The sequence below is a fragment of the Clavelina lepadiformis genome, chromosome 7 (assembly GCF_947623445.1).
Source record: "Clavelina lepadiformis chromosome 7, kaClaLepa1.1, whole genome shotgun sequence".
NCBI lineage: Eukaryota > Metazoa > Chordata > Ascidiacea > Aplousobranchia > Clavelinidae > Clavelina > Clavelina lepadiformis.
Window position 1 is genome coordinate 1286812 of NC_135246.1, and position 13863 is coordinate 1300674.

Here is a 13863-nt window from a genome sequence, read left to right on the forward strand (position 1 = left end):
GTTGATAGGTCACATGCTTCAGAAACAACAGGTAGGCCTAATTGTTGGAACATTTCTTTGTCATCGGTGGCAGTTGCCCAACTGTTTGGTTGGCATGTGCATACAGCATTGTTGACTGGTTAGTGTTGTTTTCGCGTTGGAATTACCTTAGCAGTCGGCGACTTTAAAAGTTCCCCGTCATACTTTGATAAAAATTTCCACAAACCTAATTAAAATATGCATCTGAAGAACCTGAATAGTTTGGTGTTCTATATGTAAAAATTTCAATTCTTTTAGGCTACATTGTGCGGTGCGTTTGTAATGGACAGGGTGGCTGGGCACAGCGTGTGATGTGGCGACAAATACGTAATCGCTAATGATGTAATAGCTACTAAGTTGATATTGTCTGAACCGTGTTAACCAAATTTTGAAGTAAAATAAAAAACAGGATACAGTTTGGCATTATTAAGGTTAACTTTTTTTTCGACACGGGCTTTCGCAAGCATAAGCATGCTTTTTCAGGTGTACTGTAAGCGTGGGACGTTATAGGCTACGTTCATAAATGTTCAAAGCTGAATTAAAAATAAGAACCAATGGATCATAGGCCTACCGATAGGTGTTTCGCAATACGTTTTTAACCCTTAAACTGCAATTACTGTTCTGTAACACAAACAGCGATTACGGGCCTCTCAGGTCCAATACTAACATAATATGAAAAAGTAAGTCAATAGTTTCTCAATTCATTACATCCGCTGTATTCGTTTTGAGAAAATGATTTTAGGCCAAAGTTGCCTATATAATGCATGGATGTAGCAACAGGAATGTGAATGAATGAGTGTTTGACAAACACAACTCTAACCACAGACACTCCAAGCATCTCGCAAACCCGGTTAGCAGTAGCGACACCTAACTATGCACACATATGACATATTTTTGTTGTGTACCTAAAAAAGAACTCATCTTATTGAGATTCACTGTACAAATGCAGTGTAACTTACATTGATTATAATTCTAAAGTTTACTTTAAACTACAACCGGGCCTCCGAGGCCCTAAATTGCAATTTGAGGTGTACTTTTGTTTTTAGGCTACAAAATTTTTTTTGGACTTATTAATCCTTACACTCAGGTTTTAAGTTTTGCAAACGACACTATTTTAGGCATTTCTGGAGCAACAGCTCTAAAAACCAAAAAAGAAAAAAATTAAAACAATTTTCTCTCTCACCGGGCCTCCCAGACCCGTAATTAGGCTACTGTTTAAGGGTTAAGCTGCGTTCACAATGAAATAGATTTTAGGGTACTCTGTTTTCAGTAGGCTTACTGATCGTCCAAGTACGACTATGATAAATAGGTGTTTCGTTGCTGTATCACTTGGTGTGAAGTATTACGCAACAAACACCTTCGCCATAAAAGTCGGCTTTTGTTAGGCCTACAATATGAGCGAGGTAAAAGTGAAGATTGGTAACTTGTTTTGCTTTTGCTTCGATGGTATTGTAATAAATTGATGCGATTCAACATCCGCTCACATAGAGCGTGCACACACAACGGCTAGTACAATCAAATGACCTCGTAAGGTAATCCGAATGACACAAACTTAAAGGGAACAGTAATTAAATTAAATAATAGTAATTAACGGAAATTAAAGTTAAGCATACTGCTTCCCCATTAGGTGGTGTGCCAGTTAAGAAAGAAGGAAATCACATACAATAACATGAATGAACTAACAGTTTCATTGGTCAACAATCAGGTTTCTGCAAACACTTTGAATTCGTGGGAGTTCAAAGGGGGACCGTTATCGCTGAAGACGACTTGTGGTATTCTGTGGCGTGAGAATATTAGTTTTAACCTCATTATGACTTGTTTTGAACAAGTTGACGGTAATGCACATACTTCAGGGTAATTTGAATAGTAATCACCAACAACCAGGTAAGTAGTGTTACACCATTGAAAGAGGTCGACTCCAACCCTTTCAAACGGTAGCATTGTTGGTTCATGTGATAAAAGGGGCTCCTTTTGGTGCTGATTTCTGTATACTATGCAAATTGACCTTGTTGATCCTTGGCCAAAACACCACTTCTCTTGCTCGCCTCTTGCATTTCTCCTCACCCAGGTGTCCTTCATGTATTATATCAAGAATGGATTTTCTTAGTATTATTGGTATTACGAGACGGTCACCCTTCAGAATGATGCCATCCTTTACTGCAAGCTCATCTCGGTAATTCCAATAATCTAAAATTAATGTTTAACAGCTTGCCTTGCAAGATGGCCAACCTTGCTGTAGGCCTACATATTAGATCAGGGTTGTCAGCTGTTCCTCCTTGGCTGTTTCTTGTCTCAGTTGATTTCGGAATTTGTAGGTTACTGGTAGAGTACTTATTACCATGTCTTCATGAGCTTCAACCAACGAGACTGTGGAAGATGTCTGTAGCTTCGTGGCACTTCTTGATAGCGCGTCCACTGTATGCATGAACTTCCCAGGTTTATAGACTAGATTTATGTCATAAATTTGTAATCAAATCATGAGTCGTTGCACTCTTAAGGGGCAGTTGTTGAGTTGCTTTTTGAACAAGTGCATTAATGGCTTATGGTCACTTTCAACTTCAATGGACTGTCCATAGATATACTGATGAAAGTGGTCACAGGCATAAACAGTTGCTAAGAGTTCTTTTGTCAATTTGTTAGTAAGTAGTTCCGATATAGCAATTAATGGCGAAGTTCAGAGGCTTAAGGCAGTATTTACTGAGCATTTGCAGTTCATAGTTCCGATATTGCAAACTACTTTGCTGAACAAATGCAATATCCAGCATGGATACGTCCACTATTTGCTTACGATGCTCTTACAACAGCAGATATAAACAATCCATACTTGAAACTCCAAACGTTTTGGTGCCAACAAATGGAAAGTCATTCTCTTGTTACAAAAGATGCCCTTGAAGTTCTCACGCCATTCGTAAACAGTTATTTATGCGAGCATTCGTTTTCTGTTCTGGTGAATGTTAAAGCATAAAAACCAAACCAGCTTGCATGCGAAAATGACATGAGAATTTTTGTTTTGTTTAGTACTACTGATGCTCTTTGTATTACTCTTGACACTGCACCTAAGTAAAATTAGAAGTATTCCATCAGACATGATAGGATATCAAATCCTGCCATCCTTTCCAATTAATATTTTCTTAATAGGATATCAAATCCTGCCATCCTTTCCAATTAATATTTTCTTAAATGTAATCAACCTTTATTCATTAGTTATTATAGTTAACTTGTTGATGCATGGCTGGCTGTTGTGCATGGCACACTTTTTCTTACTGCTGATACTCTTCGTGGTAATCGTACTCTTGACACTGCACCTAAGTAAAATTAGAAGTAGCCTAATCCATCAGACATGATAGGTTAAATGATATCAAATCCTGCCATCCTTTCCAATTAATATTTTCTTAAATGTAATCAACGTTTATTCATTAGTTATTATAGTTAACTTGTTGCTGCATGGCTGGCTGTTGTGCATGGCACACTTTTTGTTACTGCTGATACTCTTCGTGGTAATCGTACTCGTGACACTGCACCTAAGTAAAATTAGAAGTAATCCATAAGACATGATAGGTTAAAGGACATCAAATCCTGCCATCCTTTCCAATTATGGATGACAACAGATGTTGCTGCTGGCGATTCCATTTCAACATTTTCATCAGTTATATTCTGAAGCGAAGCCGAGCCTTTGGGGGATTCAGTTAACCCTTAAACCAGTGGTTCCCAACCTTTTTTGCTGCTCGTACCCCTTTGTCAGTGCAGTGCATCCTTCGTACCCCCAAGATGTATATTCATATATATATTGCTAAATGAAATTGCTTTTTTGGCCTCAATTCGTTTCTAGCTCAAGGATCTTCGTACCCCTTGATGTTCAATCTCGTACCCCCAGTTGGGGAGCACTTAAGTTAAGCACTCGCCTACTGTATACAGTAGCAGGCCCTCCAAGGCAATACATTTTTAGTCGCAGACAATATACGAAACTCAAACACTAATTCAAGTAACTTAGGTTTTATTAAAACAAATAGAATCAGTTAGGCACTTATATATCTGAACGTTCAACGGGAAATCGGTAGCCTTAAAAAGGGAGCCAGCTTTTCCGGAAAAGTTCTCGATCCATTTGGAATAGTATGCAAACATGCCACAAATTCTTTTAAGTTCCCGAGGAGATTTCGGCGGAGGCATTTGAAGTAGCGGGCGGAGTCTTTCGGGGTCCGGCTTCACTTGGTTGTGGGATATCTGGTACCCAAGCAGGTTTATGGTTTGCTGACGCAGTTTCGACTTTTCTTCGTTAAAAGTTAAACCGGTAAGCTTCGCGGCATTTAGTAAAGCTTCTAAATTTTGGTCATGTTCTTTACTCGTCGCGCCAGTAAGTGTTACGTCGTCCAAGTAAGCTTATTCAAATACCTTTTTTGGATTATGGCGTCGGATGAAGTCATCAATCACTCTTTGTAACACCAAAGGGAAGTCTTTTGTATTGATACAGGCGAGCCAAAGCTTCAAACGCAGTGAATGGGCGTTCCTCCGCTCGAATCGGTACTTGGTGGTAGGCCCACCGTAGATCGAGTGAGCTATAGTATTTTTCCTTTCCAACCTTGTTGACAATGTCCTCGATGCGTGGAAGCGGGTAAGCATCGAGCAGAGTGCAGCGATTGACAGTTTGCGACTAGTCGACCACTAAACGACATTTTTCTCGGTTTCGCACCACTAGTAATTGAGCTCTCCACGGCGATTTCGACGGCTCAATGATGTCTTCAGAAAGTAATATTTTAATTTCGGTGTTTATGAAGGCGGAGTATTCCCTCGAGTAGGAACGAGTGCGAGAAGCGACCGGGTAGTAATCCTTTTCCATAAATTCGAAAAAGTTGGATGGGTCAACATCGGCAGCCGCCACCAAATTCGTAAGTAACCGCCTCATGTATTTGTAGGAACTTCTGCCCCAATAATTATGCATTACGTCCAGCACGACGTTAGAGTAGCTCCGGCCAAGCAGTTGAATGGTTGTTTTAACATGACCTGTGTTTCTAACTGCAGTTCAGTGGAAGCCATGGTTATATCACTCGCTTTTCCTTCCGGTTTCAAATCGATGTTTTCGGCTAAAGAGTTACCGATAAAATTTTCTGACGCGCCGGAATCTAACAAGGCTTTAACGAGTCGGCCTTTGGAAGCAGCCGGGAGCACCTGATAGAAATACGGTCCCAGATGATTTAGCGGCAATGGCAGAATACCGTTCTGATAATTCACTCGATCCCTCAACATAGGCCGTTAAAAAAGTTTTTAGAAAAGAGCGATTACTGCGGCAGACATTTGAAAAATGGCCTCTTTTTCCACAATTGTGACATTCTCGATCACGGGCAGGACAATAATTACGACTATGTAGCGCACCGTCACAGTAGAAGCAAGTCTTCTGAGTCCTCAATTCACGCACTTTCGGAGCGACAGCTAGTGATCCTCCAGTTTGTAGTGTGCTTTCTTTAGGTGTCACAGCGGGCAACGTTGATTGGGCCGATGCCACCAGGCGAGGACCCGTACCACCAGGTCCCATTGAGTTCGATTGCAATTGAGCTCGCTCTAAGTTATCGGCTAAATCGGCCGCTCGTTGTAGGTCGACATCATCTATCTCCAACAGGCGTTGACGTACGAGCGAAGAACTCACCCCATTAATGAAAGAGTCCCGTATAAGTTCGTCGCGGTACTTACTCGCTGTGACTGCTTCAAAAGTACAGTCCTTAGCGAGCATCTTAAGGGCACGAAGGTACTCCAGGACATTTTCCCCGTGGTTTTGCTGCCTACTGAGCAGTAGGTGTCGTGCGTAGACATTATTTCTCGGTCGGACGTACAACTCTTTCAGGAGAGTTACATTACTCTCGTAGCTATCACCTTCTTCTACGTAGGAGAAAACTTCGGGGGAAAGACAGCTTCGAACAAATCTTGTTTGATTTATTGCTGGCGATTGCGTAGAGCGTAGCTCTTCCTGTGTAGCAATGTAGTCCTTGACCGTCTGTAACCAATACTTGAAAAGTTTATGGGCGTCGACGGTATCCGGGCTAACCGGTTCGTCTTATCTTGTTTTAATAAATTGTCATGACCTCGAAATTCAAACACTAATTCAAGTAACTTAGGTTTTATTAAAACAAAACCGAACAGTCCTAAAAACAAATAGAATCAGTTTAGGCAAAACATGAAAGATATATAACACTTATATATCTGAACTCATACTATTGAACAGCCGACCCACCGACACTGCGCTTACTACTGGAATGACGTTCTATCGATGGGACCAGCACATATAAGGCGGAGAAGCAATTAAGGAGGCGTGATTAAGCGCAAAGCAAACTAGTGTAAACGAAGGAATTTCACCGGCGGAATGTCACCACAACAACATTTGTCACTCATGAAGGCTTATTTCGCTATAAAAGGCTCATGTTTGGGGTGAGTTGTGCACCGGAAATGTATCAACCTGTCATGCAACAGACTCTGCAAGGACGCAAAGGAGTGCAAAATATCCTGGATGACATCATTGTGTACGGAAGATGTAAAGAGGAGCATGATGAAAAACTGAAGGTGGTCCTGACGCGATTACAAGAAAGTGGACTTACTCGGAATCGAAAGAAATGCCAGTTCAACATTTCCGAACTTAAATTTATGGGACATGTGCTGTCAACAAGAGGAATTGGACCGGAGAGCGTCAAGGTAAAAGCTGTGGCTGATGCGAGACCACCGAAGAATGCAAGCGAGGTGAGGAGTTTCCTTGGTCTTGTAAATTACAACGGACGTTTTATACGAAAGGTACGCAGGCTAACTCGAAATGGAGCTAGATTTTTGTGGGTAGATGTACAAGACAAATCATTTAATGAGCTGAAAAATGAACTGTGTAATGCAAAGGTCTTGGTGTATTTTGACAAAAACTGTGAAACACAAGTAATGGCAGGTGCCAGCCCTTTTGGACTCGGTGGAGTGCTTATACAAGAGCAACAGGGTCAAAAGCGTATCATAAGTTATGCTAGTCGAACACTATCTCAAATAGAGCGGAAATATTCGCACACGGAGAAGGAAGCTTTGGCTTTGGTATGGGCATGTGAAAGGTTCCATGCGTACCTATACGGTTCGGATTTTCAATTGGTAACGGACCATAAACCGCTTGAATTTTTATTTTCTCCACGTTCTAAACCCAGTGCAAGAATAGAACGATGGGTTCTCAGACTGCAATCTTATAGATACCACGTACGACACATACCCGGTGTGAAGAATATTGCTGATTCACTGTCTCGATTGCTAGATGAGAGCAATAGCAGCAACGGAGGACGAGAGATCAATAAATATCTCAAGTTTCTTGCCGTCGAATCAACTCATATCGCATTAAGGACAAGGGAGATTGAACAAGCCTCAGGAACTGACCCAGAAATGCAGTCACTGACGGGATCAGTTCTTGGAAATGATTGGACCAGGGAGGAATGCAAGCTGTACCTACCTGTTCGGAATGAGCTGACAAATATTGGACATGTCATTCTTCGTGGAACAAGAATTGTGATACCAAAACGTTTGCGTAAACGTGTGCTGGAACTTGCACATGAAGGTCACCCAGGCATAGTCGTTATGAGACGTCGACTACGAGAGAAGGTATGGTGGCCTGGTATTGATAAAGACAGTGAATGGTTCTGTAAATCGTGTTACGGGTGCAAACTTGTTTCAAAACCAGCTAGTCCTGAACCAATAAGTAGTACGGAACTGCCATCAGGCCCCTGGCAACACTTAGCAGTTGATTTAATGGGACCTTTACCTTCTGGAGAGAGTATTTTTGTAGTTGTGGATTATTATAGTAGGTATTTTGAAGTGGATGTTATGAAATCGACTGTGTCGGAAAAAATAATTGCTAGTCTTGAACGAATGTTTACTACCCATGGTTTACCCCTGTCTATTACGTCCGACAATGGCCCTCAATTTATAAATGGTGAATTTAAAAGTTATCTTGATGAGCAGGGTGTTCATCATCGTAAAGTCACACCAATATGGCCCCAAGCAAATGGGGAAGTGGAACGCCAGAATAGATCATTACTTAAAGGCCTAAAGATTGCCCAGGCCGAGGGTAAGGACTGGAAAAAAGAGATTAATACTTATTTATTGATGTATCGTTCTACAGCTCATAGTACTACTGGAGTAAGTCCAGCTGAATTATTGTTTAAGCGTAAAATACGTACCAAGTTACCTCAGTTTGATTTACCGTGTTTTGATGATTTGCAATTTGCTCGTGACCATGATGCCGAATTTAAACAAAAGGGGAAAGACTATGCAGATTTAAGACGATCTGCTGGGCATAGTGATGTTAAACCTGGGGACACTGTGTTACTGAAACAAAATGTGCCACATGATAAATTGTCTACTACATTCCATAAAGAACCTTTTGTTGTGGTAGAGAAACATGGAAACAGTGTTGTAGTTGATAATGCTGGAGTGCAATATAAACGTAATTTGACGCATGTAAAGAGATTTAATGCGGATAATGATGCAATGGATTGTGATAAAGGAGAACCACCAGAAACTCAATCCAGTGGTGAAATAACAAGTCGTAAAGTTACTGAACCTTCTTTTAATCTACGGCCTCGTAACAACCTCAAGAAACCAGGGCGTTATGATGATTTTGTGCAATGTGTGTTTTGAATCTTTAATGATCCTGTTTTATGCGCAGTGAACTGTGTAATGTTAGCAAAACTTAGTTAATAGGGAATTATACATTTGACATGGGAGGAAATGTAGTGTCCGTATTAGCGCCACTATGTGTTGATTATTAGTGTTGTGTTGGAAACACTGCGTTCTATGTTGCGACCTTGTGAGTTGGAACAAAGTCATTCTTTTTAGAGCGTGCTACACGAACGAGTGTTCTACGTTTCCGAGGTTTTTTTACCACAAGTGCGACCTAACTTCATACACTCTAAAATGTGACGCTACTTGAAAACACTCACGTACCTGGTAACGGTTTAGGAATACATGATTAACCAAGGATAATAGAGCTTTCTAAACATTACATTTCATCTACCTGGAGATCACACAATCGCTTAATTCAGGATGATGCATTGGCATACAACTAAGAGCAGCAGGATCGCGAGAGTCATTTTTTATGACAAGTAGGCCTACTGTTAATGCTTTTTGAGAACGAACCATGGAAGTCCACTCAAGATTAAGTTTTCTCACTGCGAAGAGAAGTTTCTCAAACAAATCATCACCATATGTAATTCAATGCACGGATTCCAGTGACAACAAGTCCTCTTGTACTTTGACACAATAAGAGCATAGCCTACAGGTTTGTGATTAATTTTAACTAAGTATTAAGAGTTAAAAGTTTAGTGGTTTAATTCGCAACAATTTAATCTTCTTACGATTAACCATACAATACAAAAACTCAGGATTTCCTACCTGTTTAAGAAAAATTATTATGATCTTTGCATACTAGTCGTATTAGCAGATTGGCACATCCCTCGTACTTTCTGCTTGCAATGGTACTGTTCAGCGTTAATTATGTATATGTAAAGACACAATACTCTGTTACCTTTTGATAAAGCCATGTGATGGCTTACTTTCTGAAAGAAAAACGCATAGCCTACCTACCCATGACATGTGCACGCTGAAATATTCTGCTGATCTAATAATTTTTCTTCACGGTAGCCTATAGGTTGTAAGTAAACAGGCTAAGTGTAGGTGTATATCTCTTTATCTTTAGGTCATTGATGTAGCACTAGAAGCCCTATGTATTGAGGTATGCTTTGGTATTTTCATTTATATAATTGTTTAGACTTCACATTAGGAAATATTCCTTTTCACAGCTTGCAAATAAGGTAAAATTCAGCAAAAACAATACACTTTAAACTTGATTTTAGCAGCACAACTAACATTTTGTATTTGACTTAGTGTAGTGAAGAATGAGGATTGGAATACTGTTTCATCACAATATGGTACTTTATGGTTTCACAAAGGAAGATTTACCCGAAGAAATAACGACTGGGTATGTTCAAGCCATTATTTGCTCCTTTTTACTTTGACATGTTGTTAATGAAGTTTGTTTTTAGGTAACTGCACGTTTCATGAAACCAGTTGTAACTATTGTTAATATCGCTACTCTCGTGATATTATGTGTTGAACTAAGTCGATAAGACGTTCGGCAGAATCTCTTGTATTTAGACAGTCTTGAACATGAACGTTATTACTCCACATACGAATCACAATGTACAACCAAGAAAGCACATGGCTGTAGCATGGCCAACATAGAAATCTTATTAATTAGTTCATACCTATCAACAACTATGATAAATACTGTACTACACTGGGTGTTTTAGGTGAGATTCAAATTCAATGTATTGAGATTACTTGTAACACTAGCTATCTGCCTGACGACTATCACCATGCAGCTACCATTACATTATTTGCAGGCAATTGATGTTGCTAACGCAGAGGTGTTTATTTATGATCCACTTGGGAGGGCAAAGATCATTGCTCGACTGATTACAACTAATTTCACGTAAGCTGAAGCTGTGATTAAAACATTGGCTTGTAATCTGTCATGGAATGGTACATGAAATTAACAATAAGGACCTTTGTGCTTTCACAAATAAATTTCAATATTTGTAATAGGCTATTATCACGCCTAACACTCTGGTTCGGTACTTTACAATATACTGTACTGATATATTTCAATTATAAATAGATTCTTCCAGAAATTTCATAACATGAAATTGCATCAACCGAATGCATATAACGAAGACACAAAAGTGGTGGTGATATACAGCCACAATGTACAAAAAGATTCCCACAGTTGTGGGCTCCTCTCTATTATGGTAAGTGTTCAATCATACAAAATTGACCCCCTGCCTCATTATCTTGTTACAATTGACTATACTGTATAAGTTATTGCAGTAAGTAATGAATATGCTTCCTGCTCAAGGGTATGTGAGTAATCTTTTCTTTAAATAAGTACCTTAGTACCCATTTATGTCTAAATGCCAAAATGTTTTAATGTGATCAATGCTGCCGATCGATCCATGGATCCTGCTCTGTTGAACCTGGAGAAAACCAACAGTTTCTCTGCAAACATTGCAGAAATTAATTCACGTTATAAAATTGTTTCCAGTTCTTAACCTGTTTGTGGTACAAATTTAAGTCAGGCAAGCATTCACTGTAAATGATTTATTAAATTGAAGCATATCAAGGAAGGTGTGGAAAAACGTACTTTTAAATAATTTCTTCACTACAAAGACGTTCTTCTGTAAAAGTGTTTCTTTAACTCATGCAGTCAGGAGACTTCCCAATTGAACGTGGGTCACGTGAATGATTTCACAATCCTAGAAGTAACGTGAAATGGTCTGCATCAAAAATCCGAACATTCAGTTATTGTAATGTATGGTGATATGGTGAAACCACTCCATTTTTATGTACTTCAATTGCTTACTAGGCAAAACACTCTATACCTGTAAAGTACAACTAAGACAATGGTGTAGTCATCATGTGAGGAGACGAAAGTAATTGGTAGCAGGCATTTTATCAAAAACACCACAAATAAGTAGTTCAAAAATAATTTTATCAAGTACTTGCATAAATCAATCATCAGTATTTGTGTTTTGCATAATTCAACATGCCTGTGGTACTCAATTTAACTTCGTGTGTAATTTGTGGGGCTTAATTTCCGTAATATTGGTAATGTATGATATAATTTACTACACAATGCAAACTTAGTGATACAGGACTTAATTAAAAAAAATGATCTATTTCATTTCAAACCAGCCTTTTAGGCATGACCTCTTCATTGTCGATTAAACCTTTAGTAAAAAAAAGACGTGACCTTTCCAGTCGTAGGCTACATAGCCTAACCCATGACTTCTGTAATGTCGACCCAGTCTTCTGAATTTCAAGCCTGGCTTGCAAGTCATAGATGAATCACTTCCCCGCCTCCAAATATGAGCACAAAGTAGACCGATAACATAAATATGTAATAATTAATGTACGCGGCTTACGGTATGCTATAACTATACGTTCATACGCAGAAAACGACCATGCTACAGGTAGGCTATCTTGTATAAAAAAATGTAAATGAAACCGTGGATTTCAAAGTTAAAAGGTTAGCAAATTAAAGCATTCCACTGTCGTTACTTCAGTGTTCCCTCTTTATCAGCGCTGGATGTTTGACATCTTTTTATGGAAAGAAGTTTGTTTATGTTTGGGGTAAGACTTTGTATTGTGGAAATTCTTAAAATGGACTGTAGGTGTTCATCAGTAAGACGACTTCTGTGTGATGTTTTCTTAATCTTCATCACATAAAACAACAGTTCACACAGATATGAGGTACCTGTATGTAGACAGGGATGGGGCATTTTTTCAGAAATGAAGCAAGTAAATTTTGTGGGCCCCACAGTGCCATTCTTTGCTTTTAGTGTCCCATTACACTGCAGTTTTATAAGCTCCATCTGAACATTTGCAAGCGCAGTTTCTACGTCAATTGCAAATGGATTGCGAAGCAGCTCAAAATTACTTTTCTGTGCTGCAAACTCGGAGCGAAGTTCGCTCAGTTTTCTAGCGAAGTGTGCTTTTGGGAATGTCGTGGCACAGAGTTGGTTGAACACTATCTGGCAACAGGAAAAGTGATACAAGTTGCATTTGTGCCCCACATAAGCGCAATTTGACCTGAAACGCCTTTACTGCGTCATACATATCGATAACAATCATACAGCCACGTCCTTGAAGCTGAACATTCAAATGGCAAGTTGCATATCCAGATTTCACTACAGAGTATATAGTAGTGTCTTTTCCTTTGCTTTGTAGAAACTGACGTTATAAAAGCTTTTACACTACTAATCACCACAGGACACAAAAGGCAATGAGCTTTGTTATCCATTTCAATTTGAAAATATTTCTCTTCCCAATCCCTTTTGAAAGTCCGATTTTCTTGTTGAAGAGTGCGAGCTTTCTTGATAGGCTGCTCTGACATTACGCTAGACTAACTACTTAACACTGCTGCTAGTAGCTATTTCTTTATTGCCATAGCTTAACGATCAGGACTAAATATATTATGACGGTAGAAAACTGGTAACATTAGTAGGCTACTTCGTACACGGGATCCTTGCTCAGACAATTCACTAATTCTTCATTTCTTTTCTTGTAATTCTGGTACAACCGGATAAGGTATATGTTCATATATCTTGGATTCCAACAGCTTTCCCTGTTGAAGGTTTGAAATCATACCTACAAGAAAATCATTGAAAAGTTATCAGATGTTTCCCAAAGAAAGTTGCAAAGGCTTTGTTCAGTGGGGAATATATTATAAAAATGGTTAAATATGAGCTGGATCAAAGGCCAATACCAAGCTACTTACATATGAGAAAAAATAGCCTACTTGTGTTAAATACCGATGGCAGTAGGCTACTGCAACGAACCAGGACATAAGCCCATCACCTGTCCTGCCAAAAATTCCACTGAATATCCCCTCTTGAGAACAAACAGTCAAAGCCCAGAAGAGATATGGAATACTTTAGAAACCCTACAGCACTAGACATCAATAACCATAGAGAAAACAATGAAACTACTATGAGCGCAAACAAGAACAATTATGAAGATGGAAAAATCAATGACAGCAATTAAACTGACACCAATCTAAGGACTGGTTTGACCTAACAGATGCCAATTAAACAGAAATAAGACAGTTCAATGAATATTGATAGCACTGACAGCAAAAAAGCCTCCACAGATGAAGCATCCGAAAAGCTTTTCACAAAGGTTAGCCATAACGATAATGCAAATATTGCCAAATGTGTAACGTGTAACAATGTAGAATATATCTTTGATGAGTGTAGGAAATGGCAATGTAAAAACTTGTACTGACAG

The 13863-nt window shown here is 39.3% G+C and overlaps 1 pseudogene; it reads right to left on the reverse strand.

The window, feature by feature from the left end:
• Window positions 1-4005: 4005 nt before the first annotated feature.
• LOC143465173 (uncharacterized) lies at window positions 4006-6396 on the reverse strand (annotated as a pseudogene).
• Window positions 6397-13863: the final 7467 nt, after the last annotated feature.